This window comes from Carassius gibelio, chromosome B13 (assembly GCF_023724105.1).
Source record: "Carassius gibelio isolate Cgi1373 ecotype wild population from Czech Republic chromosome B13, carGib1.2-hapl.c, whole genome shotgun sequence".
Taxonomy (NCBI): Eukaryota; Metazoa; Chordata; class Actinopteri; order Cypriniformes; family Cyprinidae; genus Carassius; species Carassius gibelio.
In genome coordinates, this window is record NC_068408.1 from 23,421,340 (window position 1) to 23,448,035 (window position 26,696).

The 26,696-nt window shown below is 36.6% G+C and overlaps 1 protein-coding gene across 4 annotated transcripts in view; it reads right to left on the reverse strand.

The window, feature by feature from the left end:
- Positions 1-24,668, reverse strand: part of tjap1 (tight junction associated protein 1 (peripheral)) — a 108,820-nt gene extending 84,152 nt beyond the window's left edge. For 3 of the 4 annotated variants that reach the window (XM_052572030.1, XM_052572028.1, XM_052572029.1), the window contains exon 1: positions 24,281-24,668. The gene's annotated coding sequence lies outside the window, so the exon portion shown is untranslated. The remainder of the gene's footprint in view (positions 1-24,280) is intronic. The other variant, XM_052572027.1, reaches the window with a different exon arrangement.
- Positions 24,669-26,696: the final 2,028 nt, after the last annotated feature.

The window sequence follows — 26,696 nt, forward strand, 5'->3', positions numbered from 1 at the left end:
CATCTCAAAGACAGAGGCAACACAGGACGAGCCACACACGGTATTAGCCTACTCGTTTAATTAGAAAGAGCTCTCGCTGAGCTCCAAGCAAGACATGGGCATATTGAGAATTATGACTACACTGAAGAAAAAAAAATAAGTAGAAAATCAAGAGCATGAAGGAAAGAATGGGATGTGAAAATGTGGAAAAAACAGAAAGCAAATAAACTGTTTTCCGAGTTTACGCACCGGCAAGCAGGAACAAGACAGCTGCAGTATGGTTTGTTGAGAGAGTTTAAGGAAAAATCAACCATGAGACCACAGAAGCTAGAGCCACTGAGGTATGTGAAGCAAAGAGACAAGCTCCACTGAAGGGTCAGCTCTAGCTCATCAATTCTGCTCACTATCAGATTTTTCCACAATTTTTTAACCATTGACTAATTTATTTAAACACCCAAATAATAAATGTAGGGCTGTAGCTATCGAGTATTTTAGTACCGTATTTTCCGGACTATAAGTCGCACTTTTTTTCATAGTTTGGCTGGTCCTGTGACTTATAGTCAGGTGCGACTTATTTATTAAAATTAATTTGACATGAACTAGAGAAATGAAATGAACTAAGAGAAATGAACCAAGAGAAAACATTACCGTTTACAGCCACCAGAGGGCGCTCTATGCTGCACAGTGCTCTTGTAGCGTACCACTGAGCAGCATAGAGCGCCCTCTCGCGGCTGTAGACTGTAATGTTTTATCTTGGTACTTGGCTCTAAATAAATGCGACTTATAGTCCAGTGCGACTTATATATGTTTTTTTTCCTCATGACGTATTTTTGGACTGATGCAACTTATACCCAGGTGCGACATATAGTACGAAAAATACGGCAATAGAGTATTCTACCAAAAATTCCATCAGTTAATCGAATAATTGGATAAAATGTGTTTTTGCTTAATTAAAGTGCAATATTAATTATGTTAGAGAAAATAAGACTCCTGGGTCTCTTAAAATGAACAACTAAGTTTCGTTTTTTAGAAATAAAATATATTTTTATTTTTTAAATGCATAGAATTCAATGCATTGATCAAAAATAAACATTTAATTATTACCCATTGTGTCTGTACTGTGAACAATGACAATAAAGTTGACAGATGAATTAAGTGCATTTAAGTGCGATTCAGTTGGGGTTGTAAATAAAGCATTTTCTGAGATGCACATTAAACATTGAACACATAAAACATTAATTTAATTTATCTTTTAATTATTGAAAATTAACTTAACTTTTTGGTAAACAACGGGGATTTACTATAAAAATAGAATATGTAAGAAATGTTGTTTGATTCAACCTTAAAAAAAAAGGTTGATTTTTTTTTTTTTTTTGTAGTAGGCTATGAACATTCTGCTGAAATGTAGTCTTTAACCGGACTTTTATTTTGACGGGTTGACGTACCTTAACAGTTCTGTGTATCTGATGTGACGCTAGTTTTACTCAAATCAAATGGTCAAATGCTCATGAAGTGACTGTCAGAGCAGTTCTGGAGATGTTGTTCATGTGTTCACATCCTTATTTAGTGAGACAGCAGATGCTGAAATCACCACAAGCATCACACGCTTCAGTGTGTGTGATAAAGGAAGTCGCGCTTCTGCTCCATTCATTAACAGGGACACGCAGAACATGCAGGATTCATATTCAAATAGACTGTTCCGGCTTAATATTTACAGATATTAGTCCATATCGTGATTTGATGTAAGTGCAATGACCTATTTTTTATTAATTCATTAAAAAATTTTGGCAAATTCCGTGCCATTCCGCGTTAAACTGTAAATTCCATTTTTATGACTGGACTACGCGATTCCCTCCACGTTTTCTGCATCGTGGAAATCATAGGGCCCTAGTTGTGGTATGCCAGCTCTATCTTGCAATGGACACACGCCACAACGTTCTTTTTACATTTGCCCTCACCCTCAAATCAAAACACTGCTGAATCCTTGCAGTATGCGATTTCAGACGCAGCGCTCCTTCCGCTTTGTGGGTGACGTAAACGCGTTGTGTCACATTAAAATATTAATTAATTAATTAATAAAAAAATTAATTAAAAGAGGCTTGAGGCAGAGGAATTTGCCTCGATCATTTTTTGTAATCAAGTTACTCGAGGAATCATTTCAGCCCTAAATAAATGGGAACATTAAAAACATGAAGGTGAATATTCACAGGTCAGTCTATTATTTTTGTACATTAACAGGTACAATGTTAAAATGCATTCTTCGCAAATAACATTTCATGTCATCATCTTTATTTTTTAGGTGAAAAACTGTGTAATTAGTTACACAGCTATACATTGTGCATTAAAGTGATAGTCCACCCCAAAACATTTTAATTTTTTTTAATTAACCACTTACCCTTATGTCGTTCCAAACCCGTAAAAGCTTTTATCATCTTTGGAGCACACATTAAGATATTTTGGATAAACATCGGTAGGCTTGTGATTGTCGCATTAACTGCCAAGTAAAATACTCTGTCAAGATCCAAAAAAGTATGAAAAGCATCGTCAAAATAGTCCATCTGCCATCGGTGGTTTAACCATAACGTTATGAAGCAACGATAATACTTTTTGTACACGAAGAAAACAAAAATAACTTTATTCAACAATTTGTCTCCTCTGTGTCTCTCTGCATCACCATAGTGCCATTATGGAGAACATCCGCTGAACACAAGTAGCGTATGCTCTTCTGTCAGCTGTGCTGCACAGATGCTTTGTTTTCATTCAAAGCAAAGCGTAAATACACATAGAAAATGTAATCCTTGTGTCCTGGCTGTGTTCTTTCCTTGTGTTCTCCTTAATGGCACTACGGTGACGTGGAGACACACAGAGGAGACGAATTGTTGAATAAAGTCATTAATTTTGTTTTCTTTGTGTACAAAAAGTGTTCTCGTCACTTCATAACGTTACAGTTGAACCACCGATGGCAGATGGACTATTCTGATGATGTCTTTCATACTTTTCTGGACCTTGACAGTGTATTTTACTGGGCAGTGAATGGGACCGTCACAAGCATCCCGGGTTCTTACAAAATATTATAATTTGGTTTCTGAAGACGAACAAAGTTTTTTCGGGTTTGGAACGCCATGGGGGTAATGACAAAATTTTCATTTTGGGGTGGAGTATCCCTTTAAATGTCCATCTGGTCTGAACATAGTCTAGCATCAAAGACGGTTGCTTGGAACTTTTTTGTCTTTGCAGAAGCTTTGCATTTAAAGAGCTAATGAAAAAAAAAAAACTCAAATTAATGTTTTTTGGAAAAATATTAATTACTCATTTGGCAAGTAGCCAAGTAATTAGTTTAATATTGTATATTCAGCCAGTTGTTATTGCAGAATAAACCCTTTCAGGGTGATGCAAGGCAGCAATTTGCATTCCTACAATACCATAAACACCAGTTTTTACTACAAACTTACTTATTTTTTTATTTTCTTTTTTACAAAGTAAAAGATTAAGATGATTATTCATGAAATGAATGAAAATCCCAGCAATCCTCTGCGGTTTTCAGACAGTTCTCCTCTCTGCTTAAAATTGTTTTGGCAAATAAGGTGTTGCAATATGTGACAGGTAATCAGTAAGCAATTAGTGTTCAAACTAAATTAATCCAAAATGTTTATTTGCAAACATGATTAAAAATTATTTTTATTAGGCTCATTAAACGATGAGCTGTTATCCCACAAAAGCAGTTTATAGCATTTTGAAACCTCTCCTACATGACATCCATTCAAAAAAGTCTCATTAATGAGCATAAAACAAAGCACACAAATATTAGGGAATAGTCTATTTTAATTACATATTCAATCTTGGATTGATTGAGCACGTCAAATTGAATTCTGGAATAAATTTCTCCACCAATTACAGTTTCTATGCTGAGAATTTGGTTACCTGAGAAGTAAGCTTCCTTACTGAATGGACAATATGTCTGCATTTCCCAGAAGGTTATTGATTTATATACACGTCTACTTATACAAAGCCTCTAAGAACGTGTGATCGCTACAGAGGATATGCTTCATGGATGATAGAAAGTGCTTTGCGATGAAAAACGTTTCATGACATACATTGATCTCTCTGCTAGATTAGAGTGGTTGAACTCGGTTGGCCTTTATTATGAACTTCCTGACTGTGGGAGTAGTCAGAGCTAAAGGCAGGGCCGGAGGCATCGCTAGTCGCCTCCATTTCCCCTCCTGCAAATGCCTTAGGTTCCAGCAGTGACAAATGAATGCCTCTTCATTGATATCCAAAACATTTTCTCATGGAAGGTAGCCGGTAAAGTGTGTAATTTATGTGCCACTCACAGAAACAAGCGGAAATGCAATCTGTTTGTTTAAGGGGACCAATTGTCCTGGATGTAATAACATTAGCAAACCACATTAAGCATTAACGCTAAAGATTACTATAAAAAGTCGATTATGAAAATGCAGTTTTCACACGCCAGCTTCCGAAAATCTATTCAAACATACTTTCTCTTTCTACACTCCTGTACATGATGTTTTTTCATCAATCATTGCCAGTACTGTGATTCTTCATGATGGAAAACTGCAGAGGAAGAGGGACAATGGCAAATCTGGACAGTCTCAGTCCATGTCATATCAGAGCTGAATGCCAAAAAGTCCAAGAAGAGCTGCATGCATGAATGCTGATGGAGCTTGGGGGCAAGTGTGAGTGGTTTCCGGTGTGTGACTCAAGCTTCTTCTGAAGTGAGAGGGAAATTCAGTCTTAAAGCAACTCTCTCACACTCTGAGAGGCTCAGTGGGCTTCTGTGCTAAGGCATGTAAATACAAATCCCATGCCAGGAACTGCAGTCCTGACTATACTGAGCCTCTTTCATCAGTACTACAATATCGCCAGCTGAACCCACAAATCATGGGGGAAATTTAGCATCGATTCATATAGGAATCACCTCTGAAAAATACCTGAGAGACTACAGAGAATATTGGAAATGGACACTTCTAATCCAGAATGGGGCTCTTTCATATATTGCTTTTAGATGGTTTCGTTTATTTCCATACCTGCAGGTCGAAGTCAGCATATAACCCTCTTCAATATTTAGTCTCGAATTCAATGGGATTTCAAATGCTCAAAGCATAGAGAAAATGGAAGGAAAACACACTTATATATTTTATTGATGCAGATGCAGACTCCATGTGAGAAATCCAGTTTTAAGAGGGAGGAAGGTTTCATCCTCTTCTATGCGCACAGGACTTGCACAAAACTGTGAGCTCCTGCAAAGTTTCTGAACTAAAAGTTTTATTGAAACCTTTATCTGACAACACTGGGCAAACCGAAAACTTGCTAAAAAGCGTTTCACTCAGCACCGGAAAGAAACCAACAAAACACATAAACAAGAACAGTTCTGCTATTGAGAATAGCAGCCAGTGCGGCTAACCTCAAATGGTGAGATGTAATGGACAAGCTGATGGTCTGCTGTTTAGAATATAAATGAAGACTATGCAAACAGAGCTGCTATATGCTGAGGAAGTTTCCTACAAATGGTTGAATAGAGGACATTCATTCCAAAAGGCCAGAAGCAAATCAAGTAAATGTGAGAACGTACAAGTCTGCGTCTGTCTCACCACCAAAATGCCATACTCAAGAGAAACCAGAGTTCAAGTCTCTAGGTCTTGCTTGGATCCATCCATTAATGATCAATCAGCTGATAACTAGCGAATAAAAAAAAACAGTGTACAGTATGAAAATGCAAGTTCATTTTGAAATTTGATAAATATTACATACTGGATAACGTGTATGATGATGATATCTTGTAAAGCGGTGGGGGGGACAATGGCTGATATAATTTTATTTTATTTAATATTTAAGGAAATTTTTTATCATTTGAAAATGGATAAAAAAAATAAAAGTGTAAAACAAGATGTTGATTAGTCATTCAATGATTTGTTTAAATTATAGAAACGCATATTTGCTGAATGCTGACAGCAAACAAAAAAAGTATTATAATGTTTGCCTTTCTATTACTAACAATATAAAAGCAATCATTAAAATACTTTTTTGTTTACATTTTAATTCCTTAGTTTAACAGTTCTATTTGATTATTAGTCAGACTTCTATCTGTATTCAACAGAACTATTAAACAGTTCAAGTTTTTATTTTTATTGTAGTGTTTGCTTCGCGATGAGAGCAATAAGACATAATTCACCCCAAAAAGATGTGAAGTGGATTTCCTCAGGATTTGAGATTTGGATTTCCTCAGAAAAAAAGAATGAAGCACTTTATTCAGCAGAGATCATAAACATGAGTAAGTCTCTTTTTATTTATTTATATACTTGTACTAGTTTTCACATAACGGGCCCTATCATACACCTGGTGCAATGCGACGCAAGGCGCAGCAGAAGTGTGTTTTGCTAGTTTCAGTCCGGCGCCGTTGCATTTGCGCACATTTTTTCACCCATGGGCGTGCTGGTCTAAAAAATAGGTGTGTGCTGGCGCCATGCTATTTTAAGGAGCTGAACAGTGACTGAAAGGCTCATTATGCAGCTCATTATGCAGCTCATTATGCAGCTCATTATGCAGGCCAGTGCAGTGCAGATACAGATATTCTAACAATCTATCGATAAAAACATCTTGTGTCCTCTGTTTCTGTTTGAGTCCGCTCGCTACTAGAAACTACATTTCTCAGTAGCTTGGTCGTAGCTTCGCTACTTTCTGAATCAAATAGCTTTTCAGTAGCAAAGCTCTTTTTTTTTACCAAGTAGTGTGGTAGCTTCCACACAAGCTACATTTTCGCAAGCATTTCTGAAGCTCAAACTCAAATCGGGAAATACAACTGCTAAGATCGCTGATCCTGGATCAGTAGTGACGCGACGGCGCTACTTCATCTTGTTCGTGTTTACGATGGATAGCAACCAACCATCTTTATGATGCATTACCGCCACCTTCTGCTCCGGATGGTACCAGTCCTTGGCCAGTTACGCAAAAAATTATGATGAAATGATGGCATAGGATGAGGTCGGAGAACAGTTAATCCCGAAAAGTGAGTCGCCGTGGCCGTACCTTGACAAGTACATGACACTGACCGAGATAACAGAGAGAAAATATGTTTTCAGATGCTGCTTGTAAAAATGATCAGGGTCCCCCTTACGAAAGGAAAATATATTTACCAATATATTTCTTAAACTATATTGTGATATATTGTAGTATATTATTTTCCTTTTTATTTCTAATATTTTATATATTTGAATACATTTAATAATATATTGATGACACATATATAATATATTGCAAAATATACAAATGATTGCCGCTTTCAATATATTGCAATATATTGGAAAAAATAAATATATATACGAATATATGCCTAATATATTACATTATATTTTCCAATATACTGCAATATATTTTTGTTTCATAAGGGCCAGCCTGGCCATTTTTTTGTACTGTTTGGAGGTCTTGCATTTTGTTCTGTAAAGTCCTACAGTATATTAAGCAAGCCCATGCAACAGGTGCATACAATTCCTTGTGCGCACATTGTTAATTACATGTATTTTGATTGTTTTTGTTGCCAAATTGATAAGGAACACAAAAAACTATTAAACTAAACAATTGCACCTGCCTATCTGTTTGACTGACAGTTTTAAGCACTGAGATAGCATTGACTTGTAATAAAACGTGTTCAACATAGGGCTGGGCGATATGGAGCAAAAAATATATCTCGATATATTTTGCTGTATCTCGATATACGATATATATCTCAATATCTTTACAACCCCCCAAAAACTACTGCTAAAACAAATATGCCAAATATTACGTTTAGGGGCCCTATTTTTTTCTTCACAATATGTTTTATTGTTACCTAATTGTGTTTTTGCATGTGTAATTATTTAAATGCATAAAAACAACTTAATTAGTTCAAATAAATTCTTAAAATAGCCTTATGTGAAATGTTTTTTCCCTTCAGAAATTCTGTGTATTTACATTTATCTGGTTATAAAATGAAGGCATAAAACATTCATTTTATTTATCTTTTAATTATTTAAAATTAAGCAAACTTTATTATTTGGTTAACTAGGGGGATTTACTATTAAAAATAAAACATGGAAGAAATGTTGTGTGATTATTCCTTAAAAAATTATGTTCGTTTCATTTTAATAGTAGTAGTAACTGCTGAACAATAGTAATAGATTTCTGGCAAATACTTTTATTTTGACGGGTTTTCCTTTACAGTTCTGTGTATCTGATACTACAGTCTACAATGTGATATATGACGCTAGTTTTACTCAAATCATAATGTCAAATGCTCATAAAGTGCAGATCTTGAGATGTTCTTCATTTGTTTACGTCCTCATTTAGTGAGAGGAAAGACGCTAAAATCACGCGCTCTTCCCTGTGTGTAAGATGAAGACGTGCTTCTGCGCCATTCATTAACACAGACACACAGAACGTGCAGGATTCATATTCATATAGACTTTTCCGGCTTAATATTTGCAGATATTAGTCCATATCGCGTTTTGATGCAAGCGCAATGACCTACTTTTGATTAATTCATTCAAAATTTGACAATTTCCGTGACATACCACATTAAACTGTAAATTCCATTTTTATGACTGGAATCCGCGATTCCGTACGCGTTTTCTGCATCGCAGAAATCATAGGGCCCTACAGTAGACATCCGCCTGCTGTTCACGCGATGCCTTAAAACCGAAGTATCTCCATATAATGGAGCCAGTTGTCCTTTTTTGAGACTTTTTTTTTTTAGTTCTGTACACGCGAGGGGAGGGGGCACAAAATCAAGGAGGTGAATGGGCGGGGGCGAGCACAGCACAGAGAAGGCAAACAAGCAAAGTTGCGGAATCAGAATGAAATATAAACAATATATCGATATATACGATATGTCAAAATCCATATCGTGTTTAAAAAATATCTCGATATATTTTAAATATCGAGATATCGCCCACCCCTAGTTCAACATAAACATTTAATTTTAAAAGTAGCTTAGATGTAGCAAGCTACTGTTGATGTAGCTTAGCTTGCTACATTTCCTAGGGGGGTAACTTCAGTGTAGTTAAGCTTAATTTACTGTAGAGTAACTGTAGCTTAGCTCACTACATTTTCCAAGTAGCTTGCCCAACACTGCCGGTTCCATAGGTTACAATTAAATATACAAAATTGTTCAACAGTATCTAATATTGGCCGACATGGTACCAGTGTAATATGCATCCATACAATACCTGAAAGCACAAATACAAATACGCTTCTTCTTGATATGCAGAATAATAGGAAAAGGAAAAGTTACATGCTGTTAATGTAGGATTCAAGGATTTTTCTTTGTTTAATCTTTTAAAAGGGCTTGTTTGTCTTAAAAACCATCAGTAATTCAGTTGCAATGGGACCTCCGGCAGTGAGCACTGGGTTTGTCGGAGGTCAGATTATAGCTGAGGTTGCTCTTTCAGTTCCTCTGAGTTATTACATTTATACTGCTATGGGATGGGGGTGTGTCCACACAAGAATAATATCCAATCAGCACAACTGCCAGGAACCACTCAAGCCTGAATCAACCTTGAAAATGCTCCTAACATCTAGAGGCAACAGGCAAATCTAATATAAACGTCATTTACTCACCCTTGTGTAGTTCTGATGTTGTCCATTCAATGTAATTTTTAATACTGTCAAGCACTAAAAGGACCATATTTCTGCCATGTTTTATTATGCAGATTTAGTTCTTCGGATCTTGGCAGCAAACTAATCTGCATTCACTTTTAATAGATAAAAAACATGGCATGAACAATATTCAAAACATCTAATTTTGCGGCCACAAAAAGGAGGACAGTCATGCTGGTTTGGAAAGGAGTGAGGATGAGCACATGATGACAATGTTCATGTTTTGTGAACCCTTACTTTAAAGAGCAGTGTTTAGACACAAGTCTGAACTCTATCCACTGCCACAACTCCAAAATTAGATTGTATTTAGTGTAAGTGTCAGCTTCACACGTTTCTTCATAAGGAGACAGAATGGAAGACTGTCATGCTAATTGAAATGTCAATACTGTGTCAACTGGATAACTAAAGACATCTGCTGCACCTGTAATATAAGCTCCGGGGCAACACCGACAGAAATAGGCCATTCGGTGCATGTGAACTAAACATGATCTCATACAAAGGTATCCAAACCGCTATGACCTTTCAGTGAAAGACAGGGCTTAAAACCCAACTCCTAAGGGGTCATTTGTAATGCTCAGAGATAATAATTATAGCTCCACATTAATGTCTATTGGGGACAAAAATAGTAGAAGTGCTGACGTCAGGAGGAAAAACTGAGTGAGATATTGAAGAAGGGACAAGAAGAGAAAGGCATGGATACGAGTCAATGAACATCCTGCTGTGAGCTGGCAGTAAATAGAGGTGACGTTCTGGAATGAGACAAAAGTAACCAGCACACGTCACACTTTGGGTTCTTTACATACGATGGATGAAATTGTGCTTTATTTTCTGTTAAAGTAACACTTCCCCAATAAATGAAAAATCTGTTAGCATTTACTCACTTCCTCTTATACACACTGTTGTATTAGTGGAAGACTGGGGTTGTCAAGCTCAAATAAATAAATGTCAATTTACATTTAATCATTTAGCAGATGCTTTTATCTAAAGTGACTTACAAATGAGAACAACGGACGCAATCAAAACCAACAAAAGCACAACAATATATAGTGCTGAGACAAGTCCCACTCGGTCTAATGCAGCACACATTTTTTTATAATAATAAATAAAAGGAAAACAAGTAGATAGAATAGAAAAAGAATAGAGAACGCTAGTGTTAGAGGGTTCTTTTTTAAGAATAATCAGAAATCAGAATTCTTATCTAAATTCTTGTCAGACCCGAGCCCATCTGATTTTTGCTTTATCCGCATACAAAAAGTATTCTCGTCATATCATAACGTTACGGTTGAACCACCGATGGCAGATGGACTATTGGACTATTTTCTGGACCTTGACAGTGTATTTTACTGGGCAGTGAATGGGACTGTCACAAGCCTCCCAGTTTTCATCCCAAATATCTTAAATTGTGTTCCAAAGACGAAGAAACCTTTTACGGGTTTGAAACGACATGGGGGTAAGTGATTAATGACAAAATTTTCTTTTTAAGGTGGAGTATCCTTTTTAACCATTTTCATTTTGATCATCCAATATCCATTCTGAAATCCCAAGAATCCATCCTTTAATCTGTTCTGTTTTAGCTTACGTGTGAACAAAAATGTAATAAACAATTGTATTTGTTTGTTATTTGTAGAGTGGCTGCCATCTAATAATCTCAATGAGCTTTGTTACTTTTTATATGAAACAAAACTGACAGAATTTGGAAGTTGAGATTTAATCACAAAATCATACAATAAATACCATTTTTAAGCTCTTCAATGTGGCAGATTGCTGTAGCGCGGAGCTCACGTGAACTGATCATATTTCTATCATCTTTCCCACTTTACTACTAGTAATATCACACACAAAAAAACATGAATGAACACGAAGGTATTTTAAAACAACAGTAGGCTACAACTTACTGAAATGTAACATGTCTCATGTAATCAGAGTTTCAACCTCATTGTCAAAAAGGAAAACCATTCAATATCCACAGCTTGACAGTTACCATCACACAGAATTCCCCATATATTTTACAGAATTAGTTAAAAGATTACTTATCCAAATGAATCAATATGGAATCAATGAGAATCGATTCGTGAAATTGCGTGACTAGGCAGCCCTAGTGAAAGATGACAGATTTTTCATTTGTCTGGTGAACTGTGCCTTTAACAATGCATCGAGCTGGACAACATGTAATGCAGTAACACAAGCAAATAGAGCTGCTGAAATATGGAGCGTTATGAAATGTCCTGGATAACCAGCAGAACTCTTCAGATGAAATGACAGGATGTTCCAAAGCAAGTGCAGGAAAGGACAATTACAATAAGTAGATCAGATCAGACCTGATGTTGTCTACTGAAGGTCTGAGGGACTCTTCGTGGCCCTAGTGGAGAAGCACTGGGCTGCAGCCAGCTGCCAATGTGAGATGTGGAGCGCTAAGCTCTTTCTAGCTGCTGCTGTGTGTGGAGCCAGGCCTAATGTGCACTGAGGTTTACCGCTCTCCCGCTTTCTCTCAACACCGCGGGCAAAAACAACTGCAGGTAAGAGAGGAAACAAGCGAGGAAGAATAGAATGGAAATGGCTCCCTGGAAAGCCAGTTGTGCTCATAAAGAACAGTCAGACTTCCATGTGGCTTCTGAGTGCTGCAGGACTGAAAGACGATGCAGCTGCATGCCACAGAAACAGGATTTCTTCCTCATATGAAAATACAGTTCTGTTTAGAACCAGTAATGTCCCTATTCACTTAATAATCACTGTTATTATTTTCTAATAACTTGAAAAAATATTTCAAATATTATAATGTGCATAACCATATCTAAAATAGTTTTTAATATATTATAGATACAAGTTAAAGTTTAAAATCTAAAAATTATATTTTGGATCATGAAGTAATACTTCATATTAATTCTGTAATATCAATTAAATTCTGTATATAATGTTTCTTAAATTCAGATCTAAATTTACACCACTAGTAATTTATACTCACTTTGACATCAAAAACTATACGTTTAATATTTTAAGTGTATAATATTAATAGTATATAAAAATATAAATATATTTATATATTTTATTAAAACACTGACAGTGCAAATATATATAAAAATATAAGAATTATATTTTGGATAAAAAATAGTATTATTATTACTGTAATTTATATCAACTGATCTATGTAATCAGTGTATTTTCATTATCATATGCTTTTTACACCCCTACAAAAAATGTATTTTGTTTTTGACAACGTAAACTCCCAAACTGAAGCAAAAAACATCTTGAAAGGTTTAGTAGGCACAGAAAAAGCAAAGTTAAAGCAGAGGAATTTAATATCAGGGTGAATTTCGGAAATGAACAAATGCACACGCACGTTCTCCTTTCTCTGAAGCACTGACCTTTACGAGACATTTCAGCTGCTTATTTGCTCATTATAGGCAAATGGGTGATTTCATTACCTTTAAGCGACAATATCCAAACACTGCTGGAAAACTGATGAAGATAGAGAACAGAAAGTGCTATGAAAGAGACAGATGGAGGAAAGAAACAGTAACCTGTGTCTGTAGCACTGAAAGGTGCAGGCTATGTTGCAGGTCATGGATAATTGGATTCAAGCAACAAACATAAAAACAGAGTTGACAGGCTGACAATGGGAGCAAGCAAGCGGAGGGTAAATTTGCACAAGAACTGAATGTGGTTAGTGAGGAGCGTTTCTCCAGCATGGGAGCTCGGCCAAGCAAAGGAATGTGTCCACACAACTCTCGCTCCCTCCCGCTCAAAAACAGATCTGAGCGAGTTCCAGAGGAGCTTCCAAAACACTGCAACATGCAGGTCATGCCAAAAGGTCCTTGCTGTCTATTCACTACTAGCAAAATGTTAGCTTTAAAATATTGCAAATATTTTGAAGAAAAGCATGCTTTCAAGGGCGCTGGAGCATCACACCTTGTCCCAACCGAAAAGATTTTTGTTTGTGAAAAAACATTTGTAAAAATCAATCAGCCAGGTCTGAATGTGATTACCGTGAAAAAAAAAAAAAAAACACATTTTGCAAAAATGGTGCGGTCTAAAAATGTCGAGTAGATGCGCAGAAGCCTTGGCATTTCTGAGGAAAATCACAGGTGCATCTTTCCAGCACCATCCTTTATAGTCAAACAACTGCTGGGTAGATCTTAATAAAAGCATTCAAATGGCTACTTTAAAAAAAAAAAAAAAAAAAAAAAAGAGCGTCTGACAGCTTTTCTGAAAGGCCATGCAGTGTGTGGGCAAACGCTGATGAATAGAGTGTATCTGAAATTCTAAACCTATTTCGAATGCCAAGGTCATCTTCAACAGCCCTTCTTTGTGCTGTGTATAAAGCAAAAAAAGTAGATGATTCCTGCGCTGAATTGAATATGCATGATAAAGGTGACAATCTGGAACAGGACTGCATGATATAAAAATAAAATAAAAAAGCTAAATTTTGAGACAATTATTGGTGATTTGAACCACAATATGAGAATTATTTCACTGCTCTTTAGATATGAGGGCAAAATAATAAATATTAATAAATAAATAATCAATAAATACATATATAAAAATAAAAAAAATCACATAAAGAGAGATATTTCCTTGAACTCCTGTTAATCTTGAATTGACAGCCATTTTTGGAACTAAGACTTGAACTGAATATTAAAATTAAATTGTCATAATCATAAAAATAATAATATTCCTTACTATTGTTAACATGATATATTAATAACATAATATAATACACTTCAGCCTTTTATTATACACTAACAACATATTTCCCTAATATATGCTTTTGTAGCAATATAATGCAATTAAAGTTGTGCACAGTTCAGGGGGAAACCTAAAAATGAACAAATACTCAAGTACAGACTTTCTGTGCATGTTTAAAACTTTATTTTAATTATCTATATTAATTAATTATTATTATTAAAATAAAAAATGGTGTATTAAGAAAATTGCATTACAACTGTAAAATTACAATGCTAATATTTATACCAATTTTTTTTTCTAATTTCTTGTCGAATGTTAATTCATCACACTTTCATTTAGAGTTCATTTCCTGCCCTTAAAGCTTCTCTTTTGCTTCTTAATTTGCATACTGCATTCTTAAAGTGACCCAAACTCTGAGCAGACGAGAAGTAGTTCATGCTGAGCAGCATTTACTGTGAACCAAGGAGCTTATAAATATTTATTTAATTAAACTACAGCCTTTGCAATATTGTAATTTCGTTTTTCTATTAAATATGCAGCCCTGTCTGTAATCATCTGTATAAGTACGCACACATGCATGTCTCCTAAACATAGTTGCTTCTGGCTTAGGTGAAGGTAAACGAATGGAGAAAGAAAACCAATGTGTAACAGTATACTGGTTTTCAGCAGTTTAATGTTCCTGAGGGGTTTCTGTGTAATGAATGTTAAAATCAAACAACTAGGGGTGGCATGGTTTGCTGAAAAAAAAAACAAAACAAAAAAACGAATCGTTCGGTTCACCACACGCAGTTCGGCACGCGCTGGAACCACTGTTCAACCTAAAAAAACATCTGTACTATGTTTTGCTATTTAAATAGCATGTAAAACAAACTGTGTTCAGTTAATATAGGTTTCTGTTGATGGATGCGCATTCTGGCTTCCCAGACATTAAAATAACAGCGATGAGAGAAAAAGAAACCTTGGACAAACCATTCACTTTTGTTCAACGCTAATGCCGTATGCTGGATTATGAGCAGTCATTTATTCCGTCATCACCCGGGTGCTGATAGCACACTCACAGATGAGATCTGAACAGCACACGTTAATATCTGCGTTTAAAATAAACTCATTTAAACATTTAAGACCCAGAGGAGGTGAGCTCGCGCACGCAGTGAGAAGATTTTGCTTTGCGCTCATCCGAAGCACAAACCCGCGCCTCAGAACGCGCGCAAATATTAAACTCTCTATGAAATATTGGGCTTAAATGGACAAATTCAGACAAAAATTGTATCAAAATGCAGATATACAGCAGACATAGCCAGATGAACATAGGCCTGCTGTATCAGTGCATTCTCTTAAAGTGACAGTCTTTATATTTATCGAACAGCAACAACAAAGAAATCACTCATTGCTCTTGATTAAAAAGCTTTTGTAACTTTAATAAAGAACAATCTTTAATTTATTAAGTCAAAAATGCAATGCTGTTTTACATTTGATTACTTTATTCAATATCTGTACCTAAAAACAAATGCTAGACCTCCCTAAACAAAGAACTGAAAATCCCTGTTTTTTGTTTCTTTACTCTATTGTATTTATTTTTGCTGTTGCTCGTAGTTGGATAGAATATTCTTTATTATTATTATTATTATTATTATTAGAAAGTATAGTTTTTCCATAAACAGCACATATGGAACTGTACCGAAACCGTGACTCTAAAACTGTGAAAGAAACCGAATCGTGCCACCCCTACAAACAACATAACAGAAAAATCTCTTTTGTAGCTTTAACACAGATTTATGAGATTTAATTTTAACAGTGACTATGCAGCTTTACTTTACATTTGATTATTCAATTTCTGTACCTGAATACTGTTAGACTGACTTGAAAAATATAAAGCATTTATTTCATTTATTTCTGTTCTATTATATTTATCTATGTTTCTAATCAGCCTAGTTTACTTTCTGTAATGATTTACTCAGCTACAAAATCACCCCAATCATTGATTGTTTTTTCCAAACAGAGAAAAACAAAATATCGCAATGTGAGTTTTTTTCCAATATCGTGCAGCCCTAATCAAAGCTGTATAACTAATTACGATGTTCACTAACTTCACACTAAATTTTTTTCGCCCAAACATTACAAACAAAACCTCACTCAAACACCAGAAAGCCTCAGATTACACCTTACTTAATGGAAGAAGACTTAACAGCATCAGTCGCCCAACAATTATCCAACTCTCAATCACCTTTTCCCAATTAAGCACACCAGGCTGGACACAAGCCCTATCTCTTTAGCTAAGCTGAGCTACACACAGCGGCACTTGACAAAGTAATCTTTCAACAAATCCCTCCCCAAACATTTTCACATTGGCTGTTTCCCAATTGATAAACCTCCACGGGGGGCTGCGCTATCATAAGACACCACCTAGCACAAATCCACCAGTCACCGGCAGCCTTAGACAGTCAATACACAGCAGCACTATGTGTGTAAGATGCTAACGGAGCACACACATTCAGTTTTTGGATCCACAAGAGAGAGAATGCCGAATACTGCTAAGACCCAGAGGATAATTTTTAAGTGAACCAATAATACATGTGGGAGGAGAGGTCACTGACCTTTCACCCCTGTATTTACTGCATCAGCACAGTTAAGTTTATGGAATAGCCCATCATAGTGAGACATCAGTAAGCACCTGCTATTCAACATTAGCTGCTGTAGTAAATCAAACCCAAAATTAAAAATATTTGCCAGAGACTGCAAAAATAAAATAAATTCAATAAATATTCGGCAGAAATAGAAAGAAACTTACTACTAAGGCTGCATGATCAATCAAATCCGATCGTCATGCATATCTTTCAGTGAAGCACTATGATCGTTTCAAATATTCATCGAATTTAAAATAAAAATCCAAATCCAAACCCACTAGATGCTGCACTGCTATATTGTTCATTTAAAATTTTGCAGAAAAAGAGAACATATTGTTTACGGCGGAACTGAAACCAAGCCATTCGCACAGAACGCATAGGCTGTTTATCACATTTTCTAGAGGGACATCTATCACCATTCAACTCGCATTTTGCACAAGAGAGCCGCATGTTTAGAAAGCCACGTAAAAAAAAAAAAAGTGTTTCAAGACTTAATGTTATTTATTTCCCAACCCACTGCATCTTAGGTTTTTAAATCAAGAAAGTACTCTTTGTAAAAAAAAAAATAATAATACTTATTATGAAAAGATAATACTACAACTAATTCTACTACCATACTAATAATATACAATGCACTACGGATTGATGAGCTGCTGGGTTCATGAATATTAATCACATTGTCTGTGTTTGGTTGAACTTATTTGCTGAAATCAAAACAGGGACTGTAATAGATCAGCACCAGCCAATGATATTGCCATTTGTGTATTAGCTCCGCCCACTACCGGAGAAACCGGCTCATCTTCTGCTTGTTCTAAAAAGCTAAATAATTGTAAATGAACTCCATTATTTTGACAGGAGAATACAACAAAGAATATAGTTTACATGTAGCGTGTAACTCTGGCTCTCTCATTCCTTGAGTGAGAAACAGCGCTATCAGCAAAGCGACGGCGAGTTGTGCACCTTCACACAGAGTTTACAGTTCGGCAAATATCATTAGAGCCCGACCGATATATCGGCCGGCCGATATTATCGGCCGATATGAGCTAATTGCATTTAAATCGGCATCGGCGTTTATAACGGCCGATGAAACATGAGAAACAGTCTCATATTCTTCACTCATGTTATGAGTGTTGCATAGTTTGCCCACCAGAGGGCGGTCTGCAGCTCCAGAGTTGCAACAGCGCCAGAAATCCACAAAGAAGAAAGCGATCAGCCAAGCCACCCAGGTGAGTCTGTCGTTCGTCATGTGAAATGATTGTAGATTTAGTTCATACACTGTATATAAAAACGGTGTGGTAGTTCTAGTTAACGGTCCTATCATTATCACTTCTAAATATTCTGCAGCATCACTTACAGCCGCTCATGCATTGCTATTAGATTAGATTAGCCACAAAGCTAATACCATGTTTATCAGTGGAAGAGCGCGAACGTTAATAAGAGGTCGAACTATAAAGTTAGCGTTTAGTGCTTATTCTATTGCGGTGTGTTTCCCACATAATGACCGCGTAATGGGCCTTTCACACAGGACGCGGTATGCACAGCGCTTGGCCGCTGGGTTCAGCGTTGCCCTTCAGATACAAACGCTGCGCTGCGCTGCGCTATGGCGTTTTAGCGGGAGCTCTTTCATAGTCTGTTGTTCCTCTTTTCGGTCAGCAGCAAACATGTATCTGTCCCGTTGTAAGAAGCGAGCGATAGCGCTAGTCCTGCTGATGAGAATTAAGAGAGAAGCAAGGAAGAAGATGCTACCCTCAGGCCCAGGGAACAATTTGGTGAATTCAGGCTGGTTACGTTACTCTAACGCTAATATAGCTTCCTTTTTAGCAGGCCCCTTAAATGCTTGCTATTAACTTGTTTGAAGGTGGTTCTTCTCAAAATTGACAGCGGTGTGTTCATGGCACTAATGTTAACCATTTTGATTCAGACTGCACAAAGAGAAGAGGAGAAGATATACGGGTCCGTTGTGAATGTGTCTGTGAGAGCAAATATAGTGTAGTTACAGTAACTACAGTAGGTGCGTCAGAAATGATTAAATCAGAGGGGACATGTAAATAAATGTGAGCTGAACAAGCGCTTTTTTCTTTTCTTTTTTTTTCTTACACATTGTTTCAAAGCAGCTTTACAGACATAACAGGAAAATGTTGAAATAATATTGTTAAATATAAGTAGGTAATACCTATTGCTTGACAAATAAAAAAATATATATATATTTCTCATTTTTGCCTATGTAGGAGATCCCTGTTTATTATTATTATAATTCTAATGATGACATGAGTAATGATACATGGTGATATTATTAATACACATGCTTATTCTTTCTATGTCTCTCTTTCTGCCCTACAGATGGCTGAAAAAGGTGAATGATGTAGCAGCAAAAGTGTGGGACTACTTCTGCAAATACTTTAACTTTAGTATTATAATTTATTTACAGTACACACACAGACGGTTAAAATCAGCTTCAACTGGAAGAAAGTAAAAGTGTTAAATGTTTAAAATCAGACTGTTTTTTGATCGTTAAAAAATATATACTTTTGATGTGCAATTGTTTAGTGATTGAGACCGTAATCTAAGGCTTTTTTTTACATAAATCCCTTCTGGAAAATGGTTTATACAGCCCACATACATAGAACAGGCAGATATTTTGCCATTGAATGTTATGTAAGTGCAGCTTATAGGAAATGGGTCTAATATCCAGTTTATTTTCAAAATCAAAATATCGGCTTATAAATCGGCTCTTTTCAAGTTAATATCGGCATCGGCATCGGCCCCCAAAAATCCATATCGGTCGGGCTCTAAATATCATAGACAGTAAAAGAGGCAAATACAGGTGTACTGTGCGTCCATTGAGATGAATTGAAAAGTACAGATCGCTTGATGGAGAGTGAAACTCTGAAGTGCTCAGTCAGTGTTCAGCAAATGAAAATGTGCTAATCTTATAATAGCCTCGAACACACACACTGGCGAGTAAAATCTCAGAATTTATTAGCCAATGGCTAAAGATAGACATCATTTAGTGACAGAGTAAAATTTAGTCACATATTGCACATGATTTACTTGAAATGTAGAGGGTCAAAATTTTTGACCAGTACTGTACTCCTGTATCACAACAGAAAACTGGCTAGCAGAAAGAGCATCACCGCTTGAGTTTATACCTCATAAATTGTCAATGAAATAGTGCTAACTCACTTAGATTTTTCATATCTTGATTTTACTGGCTAGCTAGCTATTGTATAAACACTTTTAATCCGATAGGTCAAATATATTTAGAATATCAAAGCTTAGATTTAGTCTTTGGGCTCAAATGCAGCAAGTGTGGCTTCAGAGCAAATGGAGGGGAATCCCCAGGTGACTAGAGAGGACTGTGGGTCATTTGTAGACTACTTGTTTTTACAATGGTATAAGCCCTATTCGGACGGGACTAGTTTTACAGGGGGTCGTTAGAGAAATCTGCGTTTCACAGACGTACTTGGTGATTTTAATCCCGTCCAAATCTGCCACGTCTGTGTTTTTCTCACAAAACCTCTGTAATAATTCCAGAGCAAATTAGCTACTGTTTTTAGCAAACTCAGTGATCCTCTGAGAAAACTAATCCCGTCCGAATGCGAATGTCTGTGATTGCCGGTGATATTTTATTTCACAACGCGTCTTCCTTGTGTATTTTGGCCAACGTGAATTACCGTAGATGCTCTTACCGCGCGGATGTTTGATAGATTTGCTTACCGGCAAATAAATAATAATACAAAAATAATACAAATAATAAAACCAAAAGCAAGATCACGTAAACTGTAAATACCGGCTATTGTAGTATCAGCATCTGGTAAAATTACTCACGTTCATTTATGCACTCAGTTACATAATGTTTGAATTACATATGTACATTCATGAAAATTAAACATACGGAAGGTTTAGCCTACTACACACAAAAAAAAAAAGGAAATAAAATTAAACTAAAGGAACCACACATTAACATGGTTTTGCTATAACTACTAGCCATTTAGTATTTATTGTGTAATACTAATGGCAATCATTCTGAATGAATGCAATGCACGCACACAGAGCGCGTGATCTCTGTGACGCCCAGATGCACAAAACAGACCCTCCCACCTCTGTAATAAACACGGAGATGTTAGTCCCGTCTGAATTGGTACATGAAAATCACAGACCTCAGGTGGTAAGAATCGAAACTCAAACGTAGTTTAGAAAACTAGTCCCGTCCGAATAGGGCTGTAGCCTAATTTAGTTGCACAGTATATTACACACACAGCACAAGGAAGCTTTAAACAGTCCTGCAATTTTGCTAATTTTCAGTTTATTCCCAATAATTCCCATATATTCCTGTTAATTCCCTAGTTACAAGTCCAACTCTCTGCCGCCAATAATGCCTTCCATTCTCGCTCGGTCAAGACTAGAAAAACGGAACACGCTGATGACGCATTATGTCTGCGTGAACAGGGTACAGTAAGACCACTTAACTTATTGATTACTATTGGGATATGAAAAGACTTTCAACCAGCATGACAAAAAAATGTTTTGAACAAAATTCACTTACCCTGCCATTAAATTGGTAAATTACACAAATCTATTTAGTGAAACTTTTTTTTTTTCAAATGTCGGCTAAATTAAACCTTCATTAATAAAGGCTCATTCACACCAAGCACGATTACTATAAAGATAAGTAGAACTTTATTATTATCGTCCACACCAACATACAATAACGTTTTGTTTAATCTAAGTGCATGCAAAGTTCTCGTCTACTGCCTTAAATGCTCAAAATCTCGAAAGATGGATAGATTCTGACTGGTTGACAATATTTTTATTGATTCCTGTATCATTATCGGTATAGTTTATTTTTAAAACTTGCTTGCTGAAATTGGCAATAAAATTAATCTATTTGCATAAATTGAATCACTCATTTATACTTAAAGCAAATCGTAACTATATTTTCACTTTCTATAAAAAAATTATTTTGGTGCATTATACGCTCTAACATCTACATTTCCCTCCTGAAATCAATATTTTAGAATCCTTTGAAACGCCAATAATCAATAACTCTGTACTGACTAGCTGAAATTTGCAATAATATTAATCTTTTGGCATGAACTGAATTATTTGCATTGAATCAGGTAGTCGTACAATCCCATAAAGACCAAACACTTAGTCCTAATCAGCAATGTGTTCAGCTCTTCTTTAACTGCAATTTACTAATTGTTTATCGACATTACCCATCTGTAAGTAATGGCTGAGACATGCATGACTTATCAACTCACTTTAAGTGCACTCAATAAAAAGGGAGGAGGAATGGGAGCAGCTAGCCTGTCATATCAAGCAAGCATTACGCAATGAAACACTGCGGTTTATTTCACCTCCCTTGAGAGACACTGAACACAGTCTTCGTCTCAAACTAGTGAGCTGCCTGCATTAACAAAAGAGGACCAAAAAGTACCATAGTTTTCTCTGAAGTACTTTAAAGCAAGTGTCTTGCCCGTTCACTCTGTGCAAGCAATGCACTATCATTACTTACCGAAGTACAACCCTATGATGCCCAAAAATGCTGTCTAGGTAGGCAGCACACATGGTTTTAAAACAGAGCCAGAGAAGTCAATGACATCAGGATGTTGATCTACTTTACACAGAGCTGAATTAGTGATGCTGCGTTCTTATATCAACACTACATACTGAAATAGGGCTGTGCTTTGTAAGCTGCCAGTGATTTAAGGTGGAAACTAAACATTATAATACAGGCATACAGGTGACCTCTAAAGACTCTTCCTTTAATGGAGATCCACTAGTTTTGAGTTATTGCTTATAAATCCATTAAACTTCACATAAGAAAGGATGCTTATACAACTTTACCATTTACCTTTTTTGTTACTTTGTCACTACTTTTAAAAATGTAATTCAAACTTCAGTTTGATTGGTAAAATGTAACTTTTTTTTTTTACTTTTAACAGCTGTATTATTTAAAGATACACTGAATAAAAATCAACAGTTTTACATTCATTTTGCCATTGGGTTTTTAAGGTTTTTTTGATAACGATTTGTGATTTAGCGCAATTACTTAGGACTCCATTCAGTTCACTTAATATACTGTCATTTGTATGAATTGTGTTTGCATGTAAATATGTCGTTAGGTACATCTGCCATGTCAACATAAAATACTATCGCGTCCGTTTCGCTGTCTCTGATCGTTTCTGAAGGCGAAAAAGTCGCCGTGCGCACATTTTGCGTCGTTTCGCGTCGCATAAAAACGCCCTGGTTTCACTTTATCTGACGTTTGAGTAATGCGAGATATTTTTGGCCACTGTAGGTCAGATTACCTGGAAAGTCAAAGTGAGGAATACGAGGTATAAAATAGAAATAGGTTTAAATTACATAATGAAATACAATATTTCTGCGTGCCTTGAATTAGAAGTTGACGCATAGCAGAATTATGTGATATAAATAACTTACATGTTTTGTTTACAACACCTTTAATGAAGTCAGAGTGTATAGTGGTGACTCCAGTCCACGTTCAATATGAATAAACGACTTCTTCCTAAACACATATTAAGCTTACATTGCGAGTGGCACATAAAACAGACAAGCAAATCTCATTCTGTATGACAATTAACCGTCAAGCAACATTTCCCGACCGTGATTCATAACCGCGAGTTTCTCGAGCGTTCCTCACCTGTTCTGTGTCCATGATGGACTCCACGAGTTATTTCACCACAAACTGAGAGTGTAGCGTCGAAATATCACATCGTTTTTTCCTCCCAGTAGCATTCCGCGAAGTTATACTATTTCATGTAAGGCTACGTGAATAAAATGTGAATCCCCATCGCTTTAGGACATCATCATCATAATCATAATCGTCAACCCGCTAAACAGTCGAGTATTAAAGACCGTGTAACGTTAACGGGATCGGTTGCACAACCGGATCTAGTTGGTAAGCATTAATATGAGTATATCTCTGACCAGGAGAACAAAAATACATTAAAGAATTAAATATTTAAGTATTTTAAATCACGAACAGTGAATGGAGAAATCACATTACACAGATTACACCGCCGAAGGGTTTGTTTTCGCTGAGCATAGCCATGGCTGACTCCAACGAATAAATGCGCGTAAAACACCTGACAACGACACCTTTACGATCAGAAACCCTCTCTAATCTGTTATCTGATTTGTGTCTGGAGGATATGATGATCAAGATTCAGGTCTGATTGTCACTGCTGGGTGTGTTTATCAATTCATCTGAACGGTGACTGGCCGCGTATATCAACAAGATTTGAAAATAGATTTGATAGTAACGTTACGCTACTAGAATGGACTAATGTTTCAAAGAAATGTATTTATGAACTTCTTACCTGGGCTAGTGAATATTCCGCAGTTAAACCCAGAGTTTGGTATAGATCAGATTGGACTCCTGCTCTGACTGAATAAACTTTGCCCGCTTCTTCTTCTTCTTCTTATTCTCGCTGGCTAACACACACTTGCTAACGGCCGTTAAAATCTCTCTGCTCGCGCCGTCAAAAGCGATCGCGGCTCCCGCGTCCTGTCGCCGGTGTGTCTCCGTGAGGAGTTGAAGTGTTACCACGGATCGCAGGCGTAGATAACAGCTGTTAACGATTTCAGATAAAGTTTATCTCCATCCCCTCCCGTCCAACGCCATCTTTCCCGCGGGGCACGCCGGGTAATCCTCAGGAATCCCGACGCGACGCGACGCGTTCGCAGCTCGTCATGGAGTGCTGGAATGATGCGATGAGAAACACAGCGCGAAGAGCGCGATGAAACTTATTTCTACCACCAGAGAACATACATATACCTCGGGTCTATATGATGATCCAGCTTTCAGAAGCTGATAATAGCAAAATGATGCCTACGTAAAACTATTATGGGGTACAGTAAGCAGTGGCGTAGCCAGGGGAGGGGCCATGGGGGCACTGGCCCCTCCTGAAAACTGATTGGCCCCCCAGTGTGCCCCCACATTTCTACTTGTCTGTCACTCACAAATTCAAATTATAATCTTTCAGTTTAGTAAATAACTCATCTGTACTTTTACTTCGTTACTGTGAGCGACGCCCCTCTCGTTACTTTATCTTAATGCAATAAATGTTATAAATGCTTCAGTTTATTCCAAACGCGCCGTCTACTTTTCTCTGGGCAATGAGCGATGCCCATTCGCCAATGATTCATTCTTTTGAGTCAATTCTGTTCAAAGGCTTGATCAAACCAATTGGCAAACGAGTGAATTGGTTCATGAATCAGTTTGAATGATTCGTTCAGTTCCCTGCCTCACGCACTGAGCGTCTGAAGCGGTTCACTCAGAGTTGTAACGTTTAGCATCAACAGCGTTGAAAACGGGACTATGGAACTGCACTGAATTGAAAGCAAATCTGCAAAGGCTATTATTTGCTTGCGGTGGAGATCCTTATTAGATGAACACCGCGTGTGCTGTCTACTGTTTAACAGGTAATAACTTGGGCTACATTTGATTACAGTACACGATACCACTATGACAGTAGTTTGTTGTACGTGTGTGGCTTATAACAGAGGGGAGTCAAGTTGAATGCAGCTTCCAAAAGACAAAAAATAGCCGATTAAGATTGTATTAATTTTAATTCAATCACACCGGTGCGAGTACGTTCAGCAAGTCATATCATCAGCTGCTAAATTCAGATCTGTGATCGCTTGCTGGCGCTGAGCCAGAGATAGATGCGTTTTACAGCGTTGCGCATTATAACCAATCACACACGGTTCGTTTGAATGCATTGGCCAATCAGAGGTGTTCCGATGAGTCATCGCTGAAATGCCGGTGCTTCCTTCACTCGCTCGCTGACTGAATACCTCTTTCTGGCGAATTCTCTCGTCAGAAACAACAAAGTGCAGATGTGTGTACGAATCTATAATTAAGATATTGATTTCACAGTGTTAACAGTTTCAGTGATTTTAATGGGAGTTTCTGAGAGTGATTGAAATCTAGACTGTCAGTGAAAATGATCTTTAATAATGTTAATGTTATTTGCTCTCTTTCTGAACAATGAAAGATTAGTAGCAATATTTATATCACATTAACTTTCAATGTTAAATTCACATTTAATATAAAGTCAGTCGTATTAAAAATATGTTATGGCATGAAACCTATATCTGTTACTTAAGTAAACAGACAGGGTTTTATAATAAATTGCAGTAAAGGCTGATGAAATATATACATTTACACACGCACACACACATTACATACATTTATCTATATATCTAAATAAAAATAGGCTCCGTATATATGACCCAAAGTAACTAACTACTTGAGTAGATTTTTTATCCGATACTCTTTTACTCTTACTCAAGTAACTATTCAAGACTACTTTTACTTTTACTTGAGTAAATATTTCTAGAATTACTTTTACTTTTACTTGAGTAAAGTTTTTGGGTACTCTACCCACCTCTGGACACATGCAAAAACATCGTTTTTTTTACTGGTCAATTTTGAGATTTGGGCCTGTTTGTCTTCAGTAACATATCTTCTTTCAGACTTGTGGTGAAAAAAAAGTCCAAAATACACATATAGGTCTTTATTTTTCTACACCTTTAGTCTATTTGCGTCTGTAGATTCCTAATAAATTCAGTTGGCGTTCTAAATCACCATGGTGCTCCGCGATTGCTGTTTTATAGGATCCACATATTTTACATGTTAAACTAAAGCTACCTTTTTGAACAAGTAGCTTTCTAACAAAGTATGGATATATGATATTTTTAAATCAATATGCTCAAGATTAATTAGCCTTT